Genomic DNA, 20,399 nt, shown 5'->3' on the forward strand with positions numbered 1-20,399 from the left:
TTACGAGAATGAATCATTCCTAAATTATCAGCTCATATTATCATATAAATGATCACTCTTGCTTTCTCTTCCAATAGTGCTATAATCTCTAATAAAGCAGTTTATACATGTTTTAAGCGAGACTACAGTACCCCAGAAAACTAACATTATATTGCTTTAATAATAAAAATGAAAAATTATTTCAGGCAACTTTCATCGGATGCCCAAATCTCTGGATCAAGTCCCATTTAGTCCACCCTACATCTGTATGGAAAACAAGTCAGACTGAACCCTAAATATAGTATTATAAGTGTCCCAGGCTTGGTATATTCAAAGACCCAGGTCAAATTGCTGCTTATGAAATCTGCTCCCAGTCTCTGACTCTCTCCTCTTCCTAATCCTAAAAGCTTCTCCTATAAGAATTTGGGTCTCTAGAAGAGAAAATAAGTGGAAAATAATGATCCTACCTTTGATGTATGGTGGCCATGATATGGACAATTAAAAAGAAGTTCTCTACTCTAGTGAAAAGGATGGTTAATGTAATAGTTTGGACTTAAGTGATGCAGATTGGCTCTGTGGAAAAAAAAAAAAGAAATGAGCCTTAGGGGGGAAAACAGGCCTTCATAAATTTCATCATGCATCATGTGGTACAAAAGAGCCACTGAAATTAGAGCTTGTACAAGTGTATGATGATGATGTTTTCAGCAAGTTCTGCCAAAGTCTTAAAACCACAAGCACTTTTAGAGTTGATAATTGCCTGGAGAGATAATCTGCTTTCTGTTCACTGAAATCTAAGTGAAGGAAAGAGGATCCTGTTCAGAGAGTTTTAATTTGCCTGAAAGCCTTAATCAGATGATGGATTTTCTTCTATGGACCCCTCTCATAGTCTGTCAAGAAGAGCCCTGCTGCTAAATCTGAAAATGCTGGCAGACAGACACTCCTTGTTAGAAGTAAGAACAGTGGTGGGTACACACAAATACAGTATATAAACAATGGCTTTGCCTCAGATGGTTTCTGTTTGTTTGTTTTTTGAGGATGATGGAGGGATATATTTGAAATCTTTTGCCAGTGCAAAACAACAGGTGTAATAATTAACTTACCCTTTTATCAGGAGAGTGTATTTGAGTAGGTCCTGCTTACTTGATATTAATATAATAAAAATTTGACTATTCAGTCCCAAATCAAGAAATAGGGATGATTTTTCAATACAAACTTTGGTTCTTGGAGAGGGAAGGAGGGAGAGAGAACATACGTGACATTGAACAGGCTCTCTCCTGTAACATCAGAACAACTATTACCTGGGGCAATGTCTCCCACTAAGCCTCACCAATTTATCTTAGCCTATAAATGTAAGAATCCTTTACTACTCGAAACTTGGACCAATTTCTCATTCTTGCTCAGGGATTTTTATGGTGAGCAGTGGACTACTCTGGTGCCATTAACCTTGTCTGTTGCCTGGGATGTAAAAACCATGAGCTTACACCTTTCATCACTTTCTTGAAGCAGAGGTGTTAACCCCATCAGCCAGGACAACCTCTTGGTTAGCTGCCTTTTTTCCCCCTGTATATCTGCTTTGTTAGTTGCCTGGTAGAAGTTGGACATTACAGAATATCACAAAAATAACACTATTTCTGGTTAAATAATTTATTTCAACCAGGTTTACCTGGCTGCTGAGAGCAGATGGTTTAGTCTAGAGCTTCATAGACCCCAGGTTTCTACCCTCCTCCTGCCATAGTTTCACTTTCAAGCCATGAGAGCAGATGATTATAATACTGTGGAGTGCAGTGAATAGCCTGCCATGGGAACTCAAAGAAGGGAGCCACTATCTCTGCCTCCTTTCTTCCTTCCTGTTTTAGTGTTTCAGAGTCTTCTGAGTGCTTTTATGTGCATTATCTCATTTGTTCCTCAAAGTAGCCCTGTGAAGAGAGTAGGATATAGATTATCCCCATTCTTATAAATGAGACTTCTGAGGCTCAGAAAGGTTAAGTAGCTTTCCAGGATTACACAGTAAGTAAATTTTAGTCTTGAGAAGGAAATTAATCTCCTGCTTCCAAATTCTATCCTCTTGAGGTCATCATGGTGAAAGTTTTAATGAAAGGCAAATCATTATTGTTCTAACATTTTGTGACTCAGTCATATTTGAAAATAATACTTCAAATTTCTGAACTGAGTCTTTATGATCACAGATACCATCTCCAACTACTGAATTAAATAATATTTTTGATAAGTTCTCAGCCAAAAAGAGACTGAAACTTACCATTATTGAGTTTCCTTTTTATATTTGTATAACTTAATTCCAGTTTGTATGAGAAACTAAGATTTAGTCAATGATTAGTATAGGATTAGCCAAAAAATATAATGTAATTGCTTACACTACTTTGTGAAATGCAAATAGCAGATGGATCATATTTTAAACAGTCAATTATCCTGTCAGTATAATAGCAATTTTTATAAGAATTTTTTTGTTTCTGAAACATGTATTTTAATATGTATTAATAACTCTAAGGCAGCCACTTCATCCATCAAGTAAATAATGTGCACTTTAAGACAGTTCACTTAAAGTTCTAAACCATATATTATACTGAACTCAGAGCACATTATTTCTCTTTCCTCCTATTATCAATTGTACATATAGAAAATTATTCCATCTTGAAAAAGGACTAAGATCATTTGAGTTCTTATTTTGTACCCCAAATTTTATATACATCATCTCTTTCAATCATAAATTTTACCATTGAGAAACCAAGTTTCAGAAAAGTTAAATAACTTGCTTATGGCCACTCAACTATTTAGCGGTAAAAATAATATTTAATCCAGGTCTTTTCTCTGCACCAAGAGAAATTACTGTTTATGTCTTATAAATGTACATATAAACAGAATCATATAAAAAGTCCTCTATTTCTGGAAGATCTAAAGGAGACATAGAAAAATGATAAAGAAGAAAACACACCATTCTGCAGAGGAAAGTTCGGTGTAAATTAACTTGAAGAGGTATTAGTGATAGATGTGGGAGGAGGTCATATGAAAAAAGTGACCTGTTGAATGATTTCCACCTGTATTTGCAAAACTGAATAATCCATGATCTGGTGAGTGCATGATCATGCCTATAATAAGAAAGCAATTCAAATATTTTAGTCATGCTACTCATCTGATTTATATGAGCTTAGGGTGACAGAGAAAAGCTGGCAGAATTTGAGAATGTGACCTCTAAATTGGGGAAAAACTTCTGACCAAAAATTTACATTTTTATGAGATACAGCTGTGGAAATTACAAACTCGGAAGTTGTTATTTAAAATATTTCTTTCCTCAAATATATATGTATATAAATATTTCTGAAATATTTATATTTCTGGTTATATTTGCGTTATAACCCACACAATGTCCACACATTTCTGAAGAACCTCCCATATTGTTATATGAATTTGTAAGTAAATGATCAAAAAAGAGCACTTAAAATAGGCATTCAATTATAAAATTAGTGAACTAGGTGCTAGATCCATTTCTTTTAGTTTTTTCAAGCTTTTGTTTAGATTTTATTTTTCAAAATCATAACCTTTCATACTATGTCTAAATGAGGTTCTTCAGATTTGGTGATTGCATTTCTTACTATGTAAGTGGTGTTCAGAGGACTGAGTCTGGAGTGAATAAGGTCATTCATTATCCAAAGGATCCATATTTGCCTCAAAACACTGGGGTTTCCCTTCGTTTCATCTTGCTATTTTATCAGTATTTTTAAAGAAGCAGAACTGAAGAGGGGGTATGAAAAGTGTATCAACAACAAAAATGCACAAGATTACAAGTCTTGCTCAAGGGCAGAAGAAATGGCACTAGAATTTTGCTTAAGATGAATAAATCTTTTCTATTCTCATTAGGTATAAGGTTCTAAGTAACTGTGTTATTATATACTGAGGTCGTATGTTTGAAATCCTTGGTAATCTTTTATTAATATTAGTTAGAACAGGGTATAGGAAGGACCAGATAAGGTAACATTTCATCTTCAAATGGTTGTGCCCTTGAAAAAAATCAAGAGTTTCTGTTTTATTAGCTACCCGTATGTTTCCTTAGAATACCCATCTGTTAAATGGGTATTCATGCATTTATTGATCATTAGGTAAACATTTATTGAGCACCTGCAATATTTTGCTATGTATTGTGCTGATAACAGGGGCAATAAGGTAAAACATGGAAGGATACATACAAACAATTGATGACAAAATCCTGTGATAGGTGCCAACATAGAACCTAATAGTTAACTCGAATCTAGATATGCACAAAGGAGAGAATCATCAACCCTGTTCTGTGGAGGAGCAGGAAGATGCTCAAGGAGTTTTACAGACAGATGCTTGAACTGGGTTTGAAGAAAGAGTAGAGTTTTCAGATAGAAAAGGCACAAAAAGACCTTTTAGAAAGAAGGGAGATTATAGGCAAAGGCATGGTGATGTAAAATGCTATGGGCTATCCTGGGTAACTGCAAAATTGTTCATTTTAGTTGGAAACAGAAAGGAGAGCGTTGGAGAAGGGGTTTGGAGAGGAAAGGATGATTAGTTCATGGGTGGAAGATCATCCTAAGGAGTTTATTCTTTATCCTGAGGACAATAGAGAGCCATTGGGAAGTTTTAGAAATGGAAAGCAAGACCAGAGTTTCACAATGTGAAAGTTAATTTGGTGGGGGCAAAACTGTGATAGGGAGATGATTCCTCAAGTTGATACGTGTTGTCAGAGCATTTAAAAGCAAATATTGCGAGTGCAATAGTATTTTACTATCAATTGCTGTTATTATTGTTCACACATACAGCAATTTTAAAGTTCAAAAATTAAGCATTATTGGCTGAAACACATTTGAGCACACGATTAAATACCATTCCAGAAAGCACATTATGTCTACCTGTCCACCTGCCTATTCTTATCTTCACTTCAGTACTAGAAAATAAAGTGAAGATGCACTGCAGAATATGTGAACACATGAAAAGAGAGGCAAGTGGAGGACGTGTGTCTGATATGTGTGTCCATAGGTACGTGAGGAATAGTGGTGTAGAACAGGGCTTGAGTCAGTGGAACTGACTTTGTTATGTGACTTTGAGAAGTAAATTGATTTCTCTTGAGTTTCAGTTTGTTCATCCTTAAAATGGGGTAACTGATTCCTGCCTTGATTTTTTTATATGGTTACGTAAGAATCCATTGAGATAATGTCTCAAGTACAGAACTGCTTAATTTATGCATGCTTGCAAAACAAGGTATTGCTGAAGAATACCAATAGCAAGAGATCATAAACATTATCAGAGACTCTTTCTTCAAAATGCTTAAGTATAAATATCTACTCTAGAAACTAACTTACTATCTTAGGTTTACCCCTGTCTGATCTGTTTTCCCTCTAGAAATTGATGTACAAATGTAAGAATTTTTATGACCGATGATGAAAATTTTACCACTATGAATGTTACCATGATTATTTCTTCAAGCAACTAGGACATTTTCTAGGACTAGTTGCATGGAATATATACTAAGGAAGGGTGGCTGGGTCAGGGCACATGGTTTCTTTTTAATTACTTTTTTTAAAAAGGGAAATAGTTTAGTGCAGAGGAAAGAGAATTTCAGGTGGAATCATATCACTTGTTTGTTTAACTGGCTCAGGCTACGAAATTATATCCACAGGGAAAATGCAGATACACGTATCCACTCAGTTCACCTCACTTACAAACTTTCCTTCAACATTCAATCACCAAATATTTACTTAACACATTATCAGAGGTTGCCTGGGAATATACATTAGCAACATCAGAATTGGAACTTCAAGACATTTGAAACTCTGGGAAACTCGAAAGCTTAGCCATTTTTTGTGCTCTCTTTATCTGTAAAGCAATTACTATGGCAGGATCATAGAGAACTGATGAGAGCCCAAGAGAAGAGAACTGTTGTGCTCAAATCAGTTACCTTTGTCAAGGGCTGAATGAACTGGCTTGTCCTGTTTGAGGGAACTGAAATGAGTATCTGTAGATCTCACCATGATGAGAAAAAAAAAGTGTCCGCAGAATACAGAGTATTAAAAAGAATTTTATTTATCTCCTTCATTTTATTTCATTTTAATTTTAATTTTATTTATTTTTTTTGGCGATACGCGGGCCTCTCACTGTTGTGGACTCTCCCGTTGCGGAGCACAGGCTCCGGACGCGCAAGCTCAGCGGCCATGGCTCACGGGCCTAGCCGCTCTGCGGCATGTGGGATCTTCCCGGACCGGGGCACGAACCAGCGTCCCCTGCATCGACAGGCGGACTCTCAACCACTGTGCCACCAGGGAAGCCCCTCATTTTAATTTTTTAAAACATATTTATTGGAATATAATTGCTTGTACAATGGTGTGTTAGTTTCTGCTGTATAACAAAGTGAATCAGCTATACATATACATATATCCCCATATCCCCTCCTTCTTGCGTCTCACTCCCACCCTCACTATCCCACCCCTCTAGGTGGTCACAAAGCACTGAGCTGATCACCCTGTGCTATGAGGCTGATTCCCACTAGCTATATGTTTTACATTTGGTAGTGTATGTGTGTCAATGCCACTCTCTCACTTCGTCTCAGCTTACCCTTCCCCATCCCAGTGTCCTAAAGTCCATTCTCTACGTCTGCGTCTTTATTTCTATCCTGCCCCTAGGTTCTTCAGAACCAATTTTTTTTTTTAGATTCCATATATATACGTTACCATACGGTATTTGTTTTTCTCTTTCTGACTTACTTCACTCTGTATGACAGACTCTAGGTCCATCCACCTCACTACAGATAACTCAATTTCGTTTCTTTATATGGCTGAGTAATATTCCATTGTATATATGTGCCACATCTTCTTTATCCATTCATCTGTCGATGGACACTTAGGTTGCTTCCATGTCCTGGCTATTGTAAATAGAGCTGCAATGAACGTTGGGGTGTATGACACTGTTTGAATTATGGTTTTCTTGGGGTATATGCCCAGTAGTGGGATTGCTGGGTCATATGGTAGTGCAATTTTTAGTTTTTTAAGGAACCTCCATACTGTTCTCCATAGTGGCTGTATCAATTTACATTCCCACCAACAGTGCAAGAGGGTTCCCTTTTCTCCACATCCTCTCCAGCATTTATTGTAGACTTTTTGATGATGATCATTCGGACCAGTGTGAGGTGATACCTCATTGTAGTTTTGATTTGCATTTCTCTAATGATTAATGATGTTGATCATCCTTTCATATGTTTGTTGGCAATCTGTATATCTTCTTTAGAGAAAAGTCTATTTAGGTCTTCTGCCCATTTTTGGATTGGGTTGTTTGTTTTTTTGATATTGAGCTGCTTGTGTATTTTGGAGATTAATCCTTTGTCAGTTGCTTCATTTGCAAATATTTTCTCCCATTCTGAGGGTTGTCTTTTTGTCTTGTTTATGGTTTCCTTTGATGTGCAAAAGCTTTTATGTTTCATTAGGTCCCATTTCTTTATTTTTGTTTTTATTTTCATTTCTCTAGGAGGTGGGTCAAAAAGGATCTTGCTGTCATTTATATCATAGAGTGTTCCGCCTATCTTGTCCTCTAAGGGTTTTATAGTGTCTGGCCTTACATTTAGGTCTTTAATCCATTTTGAGTTTATTTTTGTGTATGGTGTTAGGGAGTGTTCTAATTTCGTTCTTTTACATGTAGCTGTCCAGTTTGCCCAGCACCACTTATTGAAGAAGCTGTCTTTTCTCCATTGTATATTCTTGCCTCCTTTATCAAAGGTAAGGTGACCATATGTGCATGCGTTTACCTCTGGGCTTCCTATACTGTTCCATTGGTCTATTTTCCTTTTTTGTGTGCCAGTACCATACTGTTTTGATTATTGTAGCTTTGTAGTATAGTCTGAAGTCAGGGAGCCTGATTCCTCCAGCTCCATTTTTCTTTCTCAAGATTGCTTTGGCTATTCGGGGTCTTTTGTGTTTCCATACAAATTGTGACATTTTTTGTTCTAGTTCTGTGAAAAATGCCATTGGTGCTTTGATAGGCATTGCATTGAATCTGTAGATTGCTTTGGGTAGTATAGTCATTTTCACAATGTTGATTCTTCCAATCCAGAAACATGGTATATCTCTCTCCATCTTTTTTTATCATCTTTAATTTCTTTCATCAGTGTCTTATAGTTTTCTGCATACAGTTCTTTTGTCTCCTTAGATAGGTTTATTCCTAGGTATTTTATTCTTTATGTTGCAGTGGTAAATGGGAGTGTTTCCTTAATTTCTATGTCAGATTTTTCATCATTAGTGTATAGGAATGCAAGAGATTTCTGTGCATTAATTTTGTAGCCTGCTACTTTACCAAATTCATTGATTAACTTTAGCAGTTTTCTGGTAGCATGTTTAGGATTTTCTATGTATACTATCATGTCATCTGCAGGGAGTGACTGTTTTACTTCTTCTTTTCTTATTTGAATTCCTTTTATTCCTTTTTCTTCTCTGCTCGCTGGCTAAAACTTCCAAAATTATGTTGAATAATAGTGGTGAGAGTGGGCAACCTTGTCTTGTTCCTGACCTTAGTAGCAATGGGTTTAGTTTTTCACCCTTGAGAATGATGTTGGCTGTGCGTTTGTCATGTATGGCCTTTATTATGTTGATGTAAGTTCCCTCTATGCCTACTTTCTGGAGGGTTTTTATCATAAATGGTGTTGAATTTTGTCAAAAGCTTCCTCTGCAACTATTGAGATTATCATATCGTTTTATCCTTTGATTTGTTAATATGGTTTATCACATTGATTGATTTGCATATACTGAAGAATCCTTACATTCCTGGGATAAACCCCAGTTGATCATGGTGTATGATCCTTTTAACGTGCTGTTGGTTTCTGTTTGCTAGTATTTTGTTGAGGATTTTTGCATCTATGTTCACCAGTGATATTGGCCTGTAGTTTTCTTTCTTTGTGACATCTTTGTCTGGTTTTGGTATCAGGGTGATGCTGGCCTTGTACAATGAGTTTGGGAGTGTTCCTCCCTCTACTATATTTTGGAAGAGTTTGAGAGGGTTAGGTGTTAGCTCTTCTCTAAATGTTTGATAGAATTCGCCTGTGAAGCCATCTGGTCCTGGGCTTTTGTTTGTTGGAAGATTTTTAATCACAGTTTCAATTTCAGTGCTTATGATTGGTCTGTTTATATTTTCTATTACTTCCTGGTTCAGTCTCAGAATGTTGTGCTTTTCTAAGAATTTGTCCATTTTTCTAGGTTGTCCATTTTATTGTCATATAGTTGCTTGTAGTAATCTCTCCTGATCCTTTGTATTTCTGCAGTGTCAGTTGTTACTTCTCCTTTTTCATTTCTAATTCTGTTGACTTGAGCCTTCTCCCTTTTTTTCTTGATGAGTCTGGTTAATGGTTTATCAATTTTGTTTATCTTGTCAAAGAACCAGTTTTTAGTTTTATTGATCTTTGCTATCATTTCCTTCATTTCTTTTTCATTTATTTCTGTTATGTTCTTTATGATTTCTTACCTTCTGCTAACTTTGGGGTTTTTTTTGTTCTTCTCTCTCTAATTGCTTTAGGTGTAAGGTTAGGTTGTTTATTTGAGATTTTTCTTGTTTCTTGAGGTAGGATTGTACTGCTATAATCATCCCTCTTAGAACTGCTTTTGCTGCATCCCATAGGTTTTGGGTCATCATGTTTTCATTGTCATTTGTTTCTAGGTATTTTTTGATTTCCTCTTTGATTTCTTCAGGAATCTCTTGGTTATTTAATAGTGTATTGTTTAGTCTTCATGTATTTGTATTTTTTACAGTTTTTCCCTATAATTGATATCAAGTCTTATAGCATTGTGTTTGGAAAAGATACTTGACATGATTTCAATTTTCTTAAATTTACCAAAGCTTGATTTGTGACCCAAGATATGATCTATCCTGGAGAATGTTTCATGAGCACTTGAGAAGAAAGTGTATTCTGTTGTTTTTGGATGGAATGTCCTATAAATATCAATTAAGTCCATCTTGTTTAATGTGTCACTTAAACCTTGTGTTTCCTTATTTATTTTCATGTTGGATGATCTGTCCATTGGTTAAAGTGGGGTGTTAAAGTACCCTACTATGATTGTGTTACTGTCGATTTCCCCTTTTATGGCTGTTAGCATTTCCCTCATGTATTGAGGTGCTCCTATGTTCGGTGCATAAATATTTACAATTGTTATACATCTTCTAGGATTGATCCCTTGATCTTTATGTAGTGTCCTTCTTTGTCTCTTGTAATAGTCTTTGTTTTAAAGTCTCGTCTGTCTCATATGAGAATTGCTACTCCAGCTTTCTCTTGATTTCCATTTGCATGGAATATCTTTTTGCATCCCCTCACTTTCAGTGTGTATGTTTCCCTAGGTCTGAAGTGTGTCTCGTAGACAACATATATATGGTACTTGTTTTCATATCCATTCAGCCAGTCTTTGTCTTTTGGTTGGAGCATTTAATCCATTTACGTTTAAGGTACTTATCGATATGTATGTTCCAATTCCCATTTTCTTAGTTGTTTTGGGTTTGTTATTGCAGGTCTTTTCCTTCTCTTGTGTTTCCTTCCTAGAGAAGTTCCTTTAGCATTTGTTGTAAAGCTGGTTTGGTGGTGCTGAATCCTCTTAGCTTTTGCTTGTCTGTAAAGGTTTTAATTTCTCCGTTGAATCTGAATGAGATCATTGCTCGGCAGAGTAATCTTGGTTGTAGGTTTTTCCCCTTTCTTGGTTGTAGGTTTTTTCCCTTTTAAATATGTGCCACACCCTTCTGGCTTGCAGAGTTTCTGCTGAAAGATCAACTGTTAACCTTATGGGGATTCCCTTGTATGTTATTTGTTGCTTTTCCCTTGCTGCTTTTAATATTTTTTCTTTGTATTTAATTTTTGATAGTTTGATTAATATGTGTCTTGGCATGTTTATCCTTGGATTTATCTTGTATGGGACTGTCTGTGCTTCCTGGACTTGATTGACTATTTCCTTTCTCATATTAGGGAAATTTTCAACTATAATCTCTTCAAATATTTTTTCAGTCCTTTTCTTTTTCTCTTCTTCTTCTGGGACCCCTATAATTCACATGTTGATGCCTTTAATGTTGTCCCAGAGGTCTCTGAGACTGTCCTTAATTCTTTTCATTCTTTTTTCTTTATTCTGCTCTGCAGTAATTATTTCCACTATTTTATTTTCCAGGTCATTTAGCCTTTCTTCTGCCTCAGTTATTCTGCTATTAATCCTTGTAGAGAATTTTTAATTTCATTTATTGTGTTGTTCATCATTGTTTGTTTGCTCCTTAGTTTTTCTATGTCCTTGTTAAATGTTTCTTGTATTTTCTGCATTCTATTTCCAAGATTTTGGATAATCTTTACTATCATTACTCTGAATTCTTTTTTAGGTAGACTGCCTATTTCCTCTTCATTTGTTTGGTCTGGTGGGTTTTTACCTTGCTCCCTCATCTGCTGTGTATTTCTCTGTCTTCTCATTTTGCTTAACTTACTGTGTTTGGGGTCTCCCTTTTGCACGCTGCTGGTTCATAGTTCCTGTTGTTTCTGGTGTCTGCCCCCGGTGGGTCAAGTTGGTTTAGTGGGTTGTGTAGGCTTCCTGGTGGAGGGGACTGGTGCCTGTGTTCTGATGGATGAGGCTGGATCTTGTCTTTCTGGTGGGCAAGACCACATTCGGTGGTGTGTTTTGGGATGTCTATGATCTTACTATGATTTTAGGCAGCCTCTCTGCTAATGGATGGGATTGTGCTCCTGCCTTGCTAGTTGTTTGGCATGGGGTGTCCAGCACTGGAGCTTGCTGGTCATTGAGTGGAGCTGGCTTAGCATTGAGATGGAGATATCTGGGAGAGCTTTTGCCGATTGATATTACGTGGGGCTGGGCGGGCTGTGGTGGACCAATGTCCTTACCTTGGCTCTGCTACGTCATAGGCTCAGGCCTGACACCTGGCTGGAGCACCAAGACCCTGTCAGCCACACAGCTGCTAGTGTTGGAGGGTCTCCTTGCAGAGGTGGGGGGGGCACTGTGGCTCACGGTTGGGGCAAGGACGCTGGCAGCAGAAGTTCTGTGAAGCACTCCTTGGCATGAGCCCTCCCAGAGTCCGCCATTAGCCCCACCTAAGAGCCTGTAGCCTCCAGTTCTTCATTTTAGAATCTGAAGATTTGAAACTCCAACCAATAGTGTACCAAGACTGCTCAGTTTCTGGCCAGTAGATGGCTCTCTCTCTTTTTCTTTTTTAACTTTTTTTTTTTTTTTTTTTTAGTGAAGATGCTGTCCAATGTACTGAATTGAGAGGTTCTGAGTAGCCTATATCATAAAGATGATTGAAATAATGGAACTTGTGTCTTTGAGGCCACTTCCTCCCTAGTTATATGACCTTGAATGGAGAGACATAATTAATTTTTTAAGTGGATCTTCCTTGTCTTTATAATTATTATGTAAGCTCATTGAAGCCTCCTTTCATGCCTGCACATTTACGTAGACTTTTCCTTCTGCCCTTATTTCTCATCTATGCTGCAGATTGATGATAAAGTTTGTGTTAGATCTAAATTATCTGATTGTAGGCAATGCTGTCACATTTCACTGCATAACACGCTTTTCCAATTCTTCTTATATAATACTATTAAGCATCTACCATAAGAAAAAAACTGGGTTTACTTTATTTTATAACCATAATTTATATCTTTTTCCAATCCACATTATCTAAATTATTAGATGCCATCTATGTTTTAGATAATGCTAGTTAAAAGGAGAGCTACAGAAAAATACTTTAGGAGTAAAATTATAACCTACACACATATATATATATGGTGCAACTAAAAAAGTAGAAAAAATGAAATTGTAATAAATTTGAGATTATATTTAAAAGGCAGTAGGGTCTCAGTGTTTTAAAAGCATCTGGTTAATTTGTGGAGGGCAACAGAAGAGATCTGGTGTTATGGAAACAGCAAAAAAAAATTTAAATCAGAAGACAGCTAGCTTTCTCTCTTGAGAAAAACACTTGAAGTCTGAATTTCAGTTTCTCAATCTGCAAAGTGATAAAAATATTATATCTACTTTATAAATTTGTTGAATGGTTACACCCTGTGTGATGATATAGGTAAAACTTTTGTGTAACTTGTAAGAGAGCATATCTTTTTGGTCACAGCCCTTTTTGTCCTTGGCAGAGTCCATGGATTCTATTACTTATTTCCTCCTCCTTTTGTAAAAAATAAAATTACCATTTTTCATATGTCCCTTGACAGCATTTCTTTGCGAGGAGGTTTTTGCTGTTGTAGCTGGTGCTTTTTGCTCTCTTTCCACTTACTCTTCGCTTTAGAATCAACTGTTCAGGCTTTTCCATTCCATGGTGGCTCTTGACAATTAAGTGGACACGAACTGAGGGATTAAACCTTTGTTATGCTGAGTTATGAAAAGGCATCATTACTATTGATCACTGTCCAGAGAGAGCTTGGCAATATCTTAATTACAGTGAGCTTCTATTGCTGTAATGTTCATTTTAATGAGACGACTATATGGTCTTATCTTTACTGAAATGTTTTCACATTTTCTCCACTCACTTTTTCCTTTCTCAGGCTAAATAAAAAAATCACTTTTAGGAGCATTTGCCTTTTTTTGTGTGTGGCAGGGCATGGTGAGTGATTTAAAAGTGATGTATAAAGCATGGTCCTCCTTTAAAGGGTTATAATTTTCCTCCTTAACATAATTTTAAATACATGATAACCAGAAAGCCTTAAGAGAGAAGCTTAGAAATAAAGTTTTAGAAAAATAGGTGATGGAACTTTCAAGGTGGTGATGGCTTGTAAGGTGCTGAAAATATATTCGGAGTATTGGCCACAAACCAATTCATTCTGAGTATTAAGAGAAACATCGTCTATAGGAGAAAGAGCCATTATAGATCAGATTAGATGTGATAACTAACAAAAAGGAAAGCAGATGTGGATGCATTCCAGGTATCTTGCTCAATGCCAGGAAAAGGAACAACATTACAGTGGGTACTATAAGAGTTATACTTCCAGGTAGTAGCATGGTTATTTTATTTTCAACCCCTTTATGGTATAAATCAGGAAGAAAGGCAAGCAATAAAAAGATACGAGTTGAAGGAAGCATAGATACAGAAGCAGTCCTGCATGATCTCCTAGGATCACTGAATTTTGAGACAGAAGCTCCGATGTCTTCAACTCTCTGAGAAGGTTAAAGACAATTAAATGTATCCCCTAAATGTTTACATTTACATAATTCTTTACAATTTACAAAGTATTTTATATAAGTTATCCCCTTAAATTAGAGAGTGCCTACAATGTTCAGTGATCCACATTGTGAGGAAAACATTCCCTATCCTGAGAAAGTGTAAATCCTGAGGAGGTCTGGGGCATGTAAATAACTGACTATAATATTTTGGAGGCTCAAGGAGGGGACCAACAGAGGATATGAAAATAATTATAGTAGGGAACTGTAGTTGACACGTATTATTTTGTTTCTCCTACATCCTACTCTTTTGGAAATTGCTCCTTTCTCAACATAGGATTCTGGTAAAACTATCAATCAAAGGGCACTCCTCTCCCCCCCTCCACAGCTGTAGTCACATGAGCCAAGGTGGCAAATCAAAATGCCCAATCCTTCTGACAATTATGATTGGTCACCATGATCAATGCAGGACCAATTAAATCCAAGTAGCGTTTACTGGAGTTCCTTTCAAGGTAATTATTTGGATGTTTGAAGAGAGATCCTCTCTGTCTTTCTGAGGGAAAAGTCTATGTAAGTCTGAAGCTGCTGGTGGCTATGTACTCTTAACACATGGAGAGAAACTTCTGGAAGATGTAGCCAATCCAAAAGAAAGGGAGCCAAAAAATGAAGAGAGAACATTTTTGAGCAGCTGGATCTAGCTATGCCAAAGCTAGGCAACTCCTGGCATTTTTACTTAATAAGCCAATACAATTCATATTTACTTGGATGTGTTTGAGTTGTTTCTGCCATTTAAATCCAAAGTTCTGAATAACACAGAGACTCAATTCTTTTGAACCAAGTCCTAATTTTATCTGCATATCTATCTATCTATCTATCTATCTATCTATCTATCTATCTATCTATCTATCTATCTTAAATAGATCTTAAAGGTTTCACTGAATATTCCAGTTAGGATAAACATACTTATTAGTGCAATAGGTATTCCTTAAGTGTCTTTCAAGCAGTGGGGAGGCACTGGTTATTCTGTTCTTCTCTTCCTTTTCTTCTACCACTCCTCCTAAAAGCTATGAAACATTGTGACTATTAAACTGATTGAATATCCCCATGATCATAGCATAAATGTCATCAGAAAGTTTTGTACTCTTTCAAAAAGGAATTCCTTCCTCTCAGTTTGGATGCTCAAGATATCACTGGCATTTATAAGTGTATATTTGGAGGGATTCACATTTTGTCTGTGATTTTAAATCGAAAAACAGAGAAGTGTCATGAAAGAAACAGCAGAAATATACTTCCAAGCTAGTGTAGTTACATGTACAGAAGTGTAGTGACTGTTCTAGTTTCAACAACTATTCAACAGTCTTTTAAGTCTGAGACATTTGTGAACTTACTTTGATCAGATAAAGGGGAGAAGAAGACAGTATTCTTTCTTTTTGCATTTTGATTATATATCTTTTCGTCTACCTGTGTCTGAGTATATTATAAACCAAGTCTTCATATTCATGGCAGGATCATGTGAGAATTAGGCTTTCCATATGTTAATTTTCTAGATAACTGAAAACTACTCCCTTAAGTGACAAGACTGCTTTATAGCATTAAACTATTTAAAGGGATCTTTTATTTTTATTTATTTATTTTTATTGAAGTATAGTTAATTTACAATGTTGTGTTAGTTTCAAGTGTACAGCAATGTGATTCAGTTATACACACACATATATATTCTTTTTCAGATTCTTTTCCATTATAGGTTATTACAAGATACTGAGTAGAGTTCTTTGTGCTACACAGTAGATCCTTGTTGTTCACCTATTTTATGTATAGTGGTGTGTATATATTAATCCCAAACTCCTAATTTATCTCTCCTTCCCATCCCCTCTATTCCCTTTGGTAACTGTAAGTTTGTTTTCTATGTCTGTGAGTCTACTTCTGTTTTGTAAATACGTTCATCCGTATCGTTTTTTTTTAGATTCCACATATAAGTGATATCATATGATATTTGTTTTTTCTGTATGACTTACTTCACTTAATATGATAATCTCTGGGTCCATCCATATTGCTGCAAATGGCATTATTTCATTCTTTTTATGGCTGAGTAATATTCCATTAGTCTTCTTTAGGCATTCATCTATTGATGGACATTTAGGTTGCTTGCATATCTTGGCTATTGTAAATAGTGCTGCTATGAAAACTAGGGCCCATGTATCTTTTTGAATTAGCGTTTTCTCTGAATATATGCCCAGGAGTGGGATTGCAGGATCATATGGTAACTCTATTTTTAGTTTTTTAAGGAACTTCCATACTGTTTTACATAGTAACTGCACCAATTTACATTCCCAACAACAGTGTAGGAGAGTTCCTTTAAAATGCATTATCTGGGGCTTCCCTGGTGGCGCAGTGGTTGAGAGTCCGCCTGCCGTTGCAGGGAACACGGGTTCGTGCCCTGGTCCAGGATGATCCCACACGCCATGGAGCGGCTAGGCCCGTGAGCCATGGCTGCTGAGGCTGCGCGTCCAGAGCCTGTGCTCCACAACGGGAGAGGCCACAGCAGTGAGAGGCCCGCGTACCGCAAAAAAAAAAAAAAAAAAAAAAAAAAAAGCATTATCTGTTTCCATGTTTTCTTAAGCAAAGCATAGTAATCATAATACAGCTACTATTTAATAAGTGGATTCCATGTGGTGGTCTCTGTGTTAGCCATTTACATACAACATTTCATTTAGACCTACTCCTGTGAGGGAAGAGATACACTGCAATCCTCATGTAAGAGAGGAGGAGTAAATTGAGAATCAGAATGGTTAAGTAAAAGCTACAATAATCAAGACAGTATGGTACTGGCACAAAAAACAGAAATATCGATCAATGGAACAGGATAGAAAGGCCAGAGGTAAACGTATGCACACATGGTCACCTTACCTTTGATAAAGGAGGCAAGAATATACAATGGAGAAAAGACAGCCTCTTCAATAAGTGGTGCTGGGAAAACTGGACAGCTACATGTAAAAGAATGAAATTAGAACACTCCCTAACACCATACACAAAAATAAACTCAAAATGGATTAAAGACCTAGATGTAAGGCCAGACACTATAAAATTCTTCGAGAAAAACATAGGCAGAACACTCTATGACATAAATCACAGCAAGATCCTTTTTGACCCACCTTCTAGGGAAATGGAAATAAAAACAAAAATAAAGAAATGGGACCTAATGAAACATAAAAGCTTTTGCACAGCAAAGGAAACCATAAATAAGACCAAAAGACAACCCTCAGAATGGGAGAAAATATTTGCAGGTGAAGCAACTGACAAAGGATTAATCTCCAAAATATACAAGCAGCTCATGCAGCTCAAAACAAAAAAACAAACAACCCAATCCAAAAATGGGCAGAAGACCTAAATAGACATTTCTCCCAAGAAGATATACAGACTGCCAACAAACACATGAAAGGATGATCAACATCATTAATCATTAGAGAAATGCAAATCAAAACTACAATGAGATATCATCTCACACCAGTCAGAATGGCCATCATCAAAAAATCTAGAAACAATAAATGCTGGAGAGAGTGTGGAGAAAAGGGAACACTCTTGCACTGCTGGTGGGAATGTGAATTGGTTCAGCCACTATGGAGAACAGTATGGAGGTTCCTTAAAAAACTACAAATAGAACTACCATATGACCCAGCAATCCCACTACTGGGCATATACCCCAAGAAAACCATAATTCAAACAGTGTCATACACCCCAACATTCATTGCAGCTCTATTTACAATAGCCAGGACATGGAAGCAACCTAAGTGTCCATCGACAGATGAATGGATAAAGAAGATGTGGCACATATATACAATGGAATATTACTCAGCCATAAAAAGGAATGAAATTGAGTTATCTGTAGTGAGGTGGATGGACCTAGAGTCTGTCATACAGAGTGAAGTAAGTCAGAAAGAGAAAAATAAATACCGTATGCTAACACATATATATGGAATCTAAAAAAAAAAAGGGGTTCTGATGAACCTAGGGGCAGGACAGGAATAAAGACACAGACGTAGAGAATGGACTTGAGGACACGGGGAGGGGGAAGGGTAAGCTGAGACGAAGTGAGAGAGTGGCATTGACATATATACACAACCAAATGTAAAATAGCTAGCTAATGGGAAGCAGCCATATTGCACAGGGAGATCAGCTCAGTGCTTTGTGACCACCTAGAGGGGTGGGATGGGGGGGTGGGAGTGAGACGCAAGAGGGAGGGGATATGGGGATATATGTATACATATAGCTGATTCACTTTGTTATACAGCAGCAAGTAACACAACAATGTAAAGCAATTATACTCCAATAAAGATGTTAAAAAAAAAAAAAAAGAATGGTTAAGTAACTTAGCCAAGATCACAAAAACCAGAGGGAGGAGGAGCTGGGATTTGAACTCAGATCTGTCTGACTCCATGGCTGCTATTCTATAATGCCATCATTGAGAACACAAAGTGTGTGCTTTGCAAAGATAAAATAATGCTCTCCCTAGCTTCAAATACTCTAAACCATTTGTTCTGGTGCAGATGGCCTTATTCTGCTCTTTCTTTTGAACTATGTTTGCATTTTATAATTTTCACTATATTTTCTCCCTTATTGTCAGAATGCTAACTGTAACTTTGCGATTGTAAGTAGGCCTGGCTGTAGCAAAATGTATCCTTCATTTCAGTAGATAGCTTTTTAGCTGCTTTAAACCTAAGTAATTTTTCTCTGATAAGCGATTTCAGGTCCTTTGTGAGGCCATGAGGAGGCAATAATGATGATAGTAATGATAATAATATAGGGATTATTGAATATCTTCTTATAAGCCTCCAGATGTATTACATATGTGGTCTACTTAATCCTCACTTTAGACATTTCTATTGATTGCTCAGGACTTTTTCCCCTTATTTTCTAAGTCTCAGGTAAATTTCAAACAGATGCTAAGTGAGGTACTTAGACATATTACATATATATGTGTTATATGTATAATATATATATTCACATATATGCACACTCAGGAGCTCTAATATACTTACACTGACCTTTTTGCCTTGGGTCAAATATTGGCAGGGATAAAAATGGGAATGAGAAAACACAGAACAAGTGATATGCCAAGGACACCTTTGATAGAGTCACCATGTGCTGCTTGGGAAATGATTTAACTACTTTGTTAAGTGCTGAAAGGTATGAAAGCATCTTATTAATTCATATGATTACACATTATTATGTATCCTCAGTACCTAGAGCTACAAGAGGCAGGAAGTTTATCTTTAAATGAATGCTTCTCAATTATACTAACAACAATGTGTTTTGTTGTTATTATTCACTTGGAGCGATTAGGTGGTTAATCTGTAGAATATGAATACACATCTTAAAGCACAAAGCTGCTTGACAACTTTTTGCAAAGTTTGAATTGTAACTGTATCTTTAGTAAATTATTTTTGCTGAAATATCTTCAACCGAGCAACATGGAAAGACTCAATGTATTATTATTTGGATATTTTAGGGGAAATGCACATAAGGGAAGGAAAGACCCCTAAAGGGCATCTAGTTCAACAATCTTTGGATGCTTCAGTTTATTCACATGATATTCCCCTGCCAGTAAGAGTCTATCTTGATAAAGAGATAATTCATTATCACTTTGTTTAATCCACTCTAACTATTCTTGGAACTTCGAGAATATTTTTTAGTTTGTTATACTCATGTTCTACTCTGTTTGGGTTGTCTTGTTTCAGGGTTCTGTACCTCATTAATGATTATGGTAATCAGGGTTGTTAAATATTGTGGTATTTCTAAAAATCTAACTCTTCTGCCGGCCATGGGATTTATACTCTGATGGTGTGATTTACTAGAATCCTGATTTTCAGTACGATACTATCTGAGAAAAGCCAGAGGAGATGCTAAAGGTTTAAATTTCGAGTTATAAACATGATAAATAGAGTATGTGGAAGTGGTGTAATCAGTGATAACTATGTGTACCTGATCATGTCTGCCCGGGTAATTTAATACTTGGAACTGCTGTAAAGAGCTGCACTCTTGGGAAAACAGACTGATGTGACGCAGCACTGTTTTGTATAAATCTTCATGTTTAGAAATGTGTATTCATTTTTTGGCAGGAAAATGTGTTTATGGTTGCTGCCGTGGCCTCTGTCCATGCTTTAACTGATTTTCCTTGGAAAGTTTTTGCCTTCTCTCTCAGGTAGTTCTACTTTGCATCATTTGCTGCCCTAGATAGAGTAAACACATCTCAGGGGAGAAACTCCCAAACTGTAA

The 20,399-nt window shown here is 36.6% G+C and overlaps 1 protein-coding gene across 1 annotated transcript in view; it reads right to left on the reverse strand.

The window, feature by feature from the left end:
- LOC132424195 (calcium-activated potassium channel subunit beta-2) overlaps positions 1–20,399 on the reverse strand; it is a 248,767-nt gene that overhangs the window by 200,251 nt on the left and 28,117 nt on the right. The window lies entirely within an intron of this gene.

Source organism: Delphinus delphis, chromosome 4, assembly GCF_949987515.2.
Source record: "Delphinus delphis chromosome 4, mDelDel1.2, whole genome shotgun sequence".
NCBI classification, from domain to species: Eukaryota; Metazoa; Chordata; class Mammalia; order Artiodactyla; family Delphinidae; genus Delphinus; species Delphinus delphis.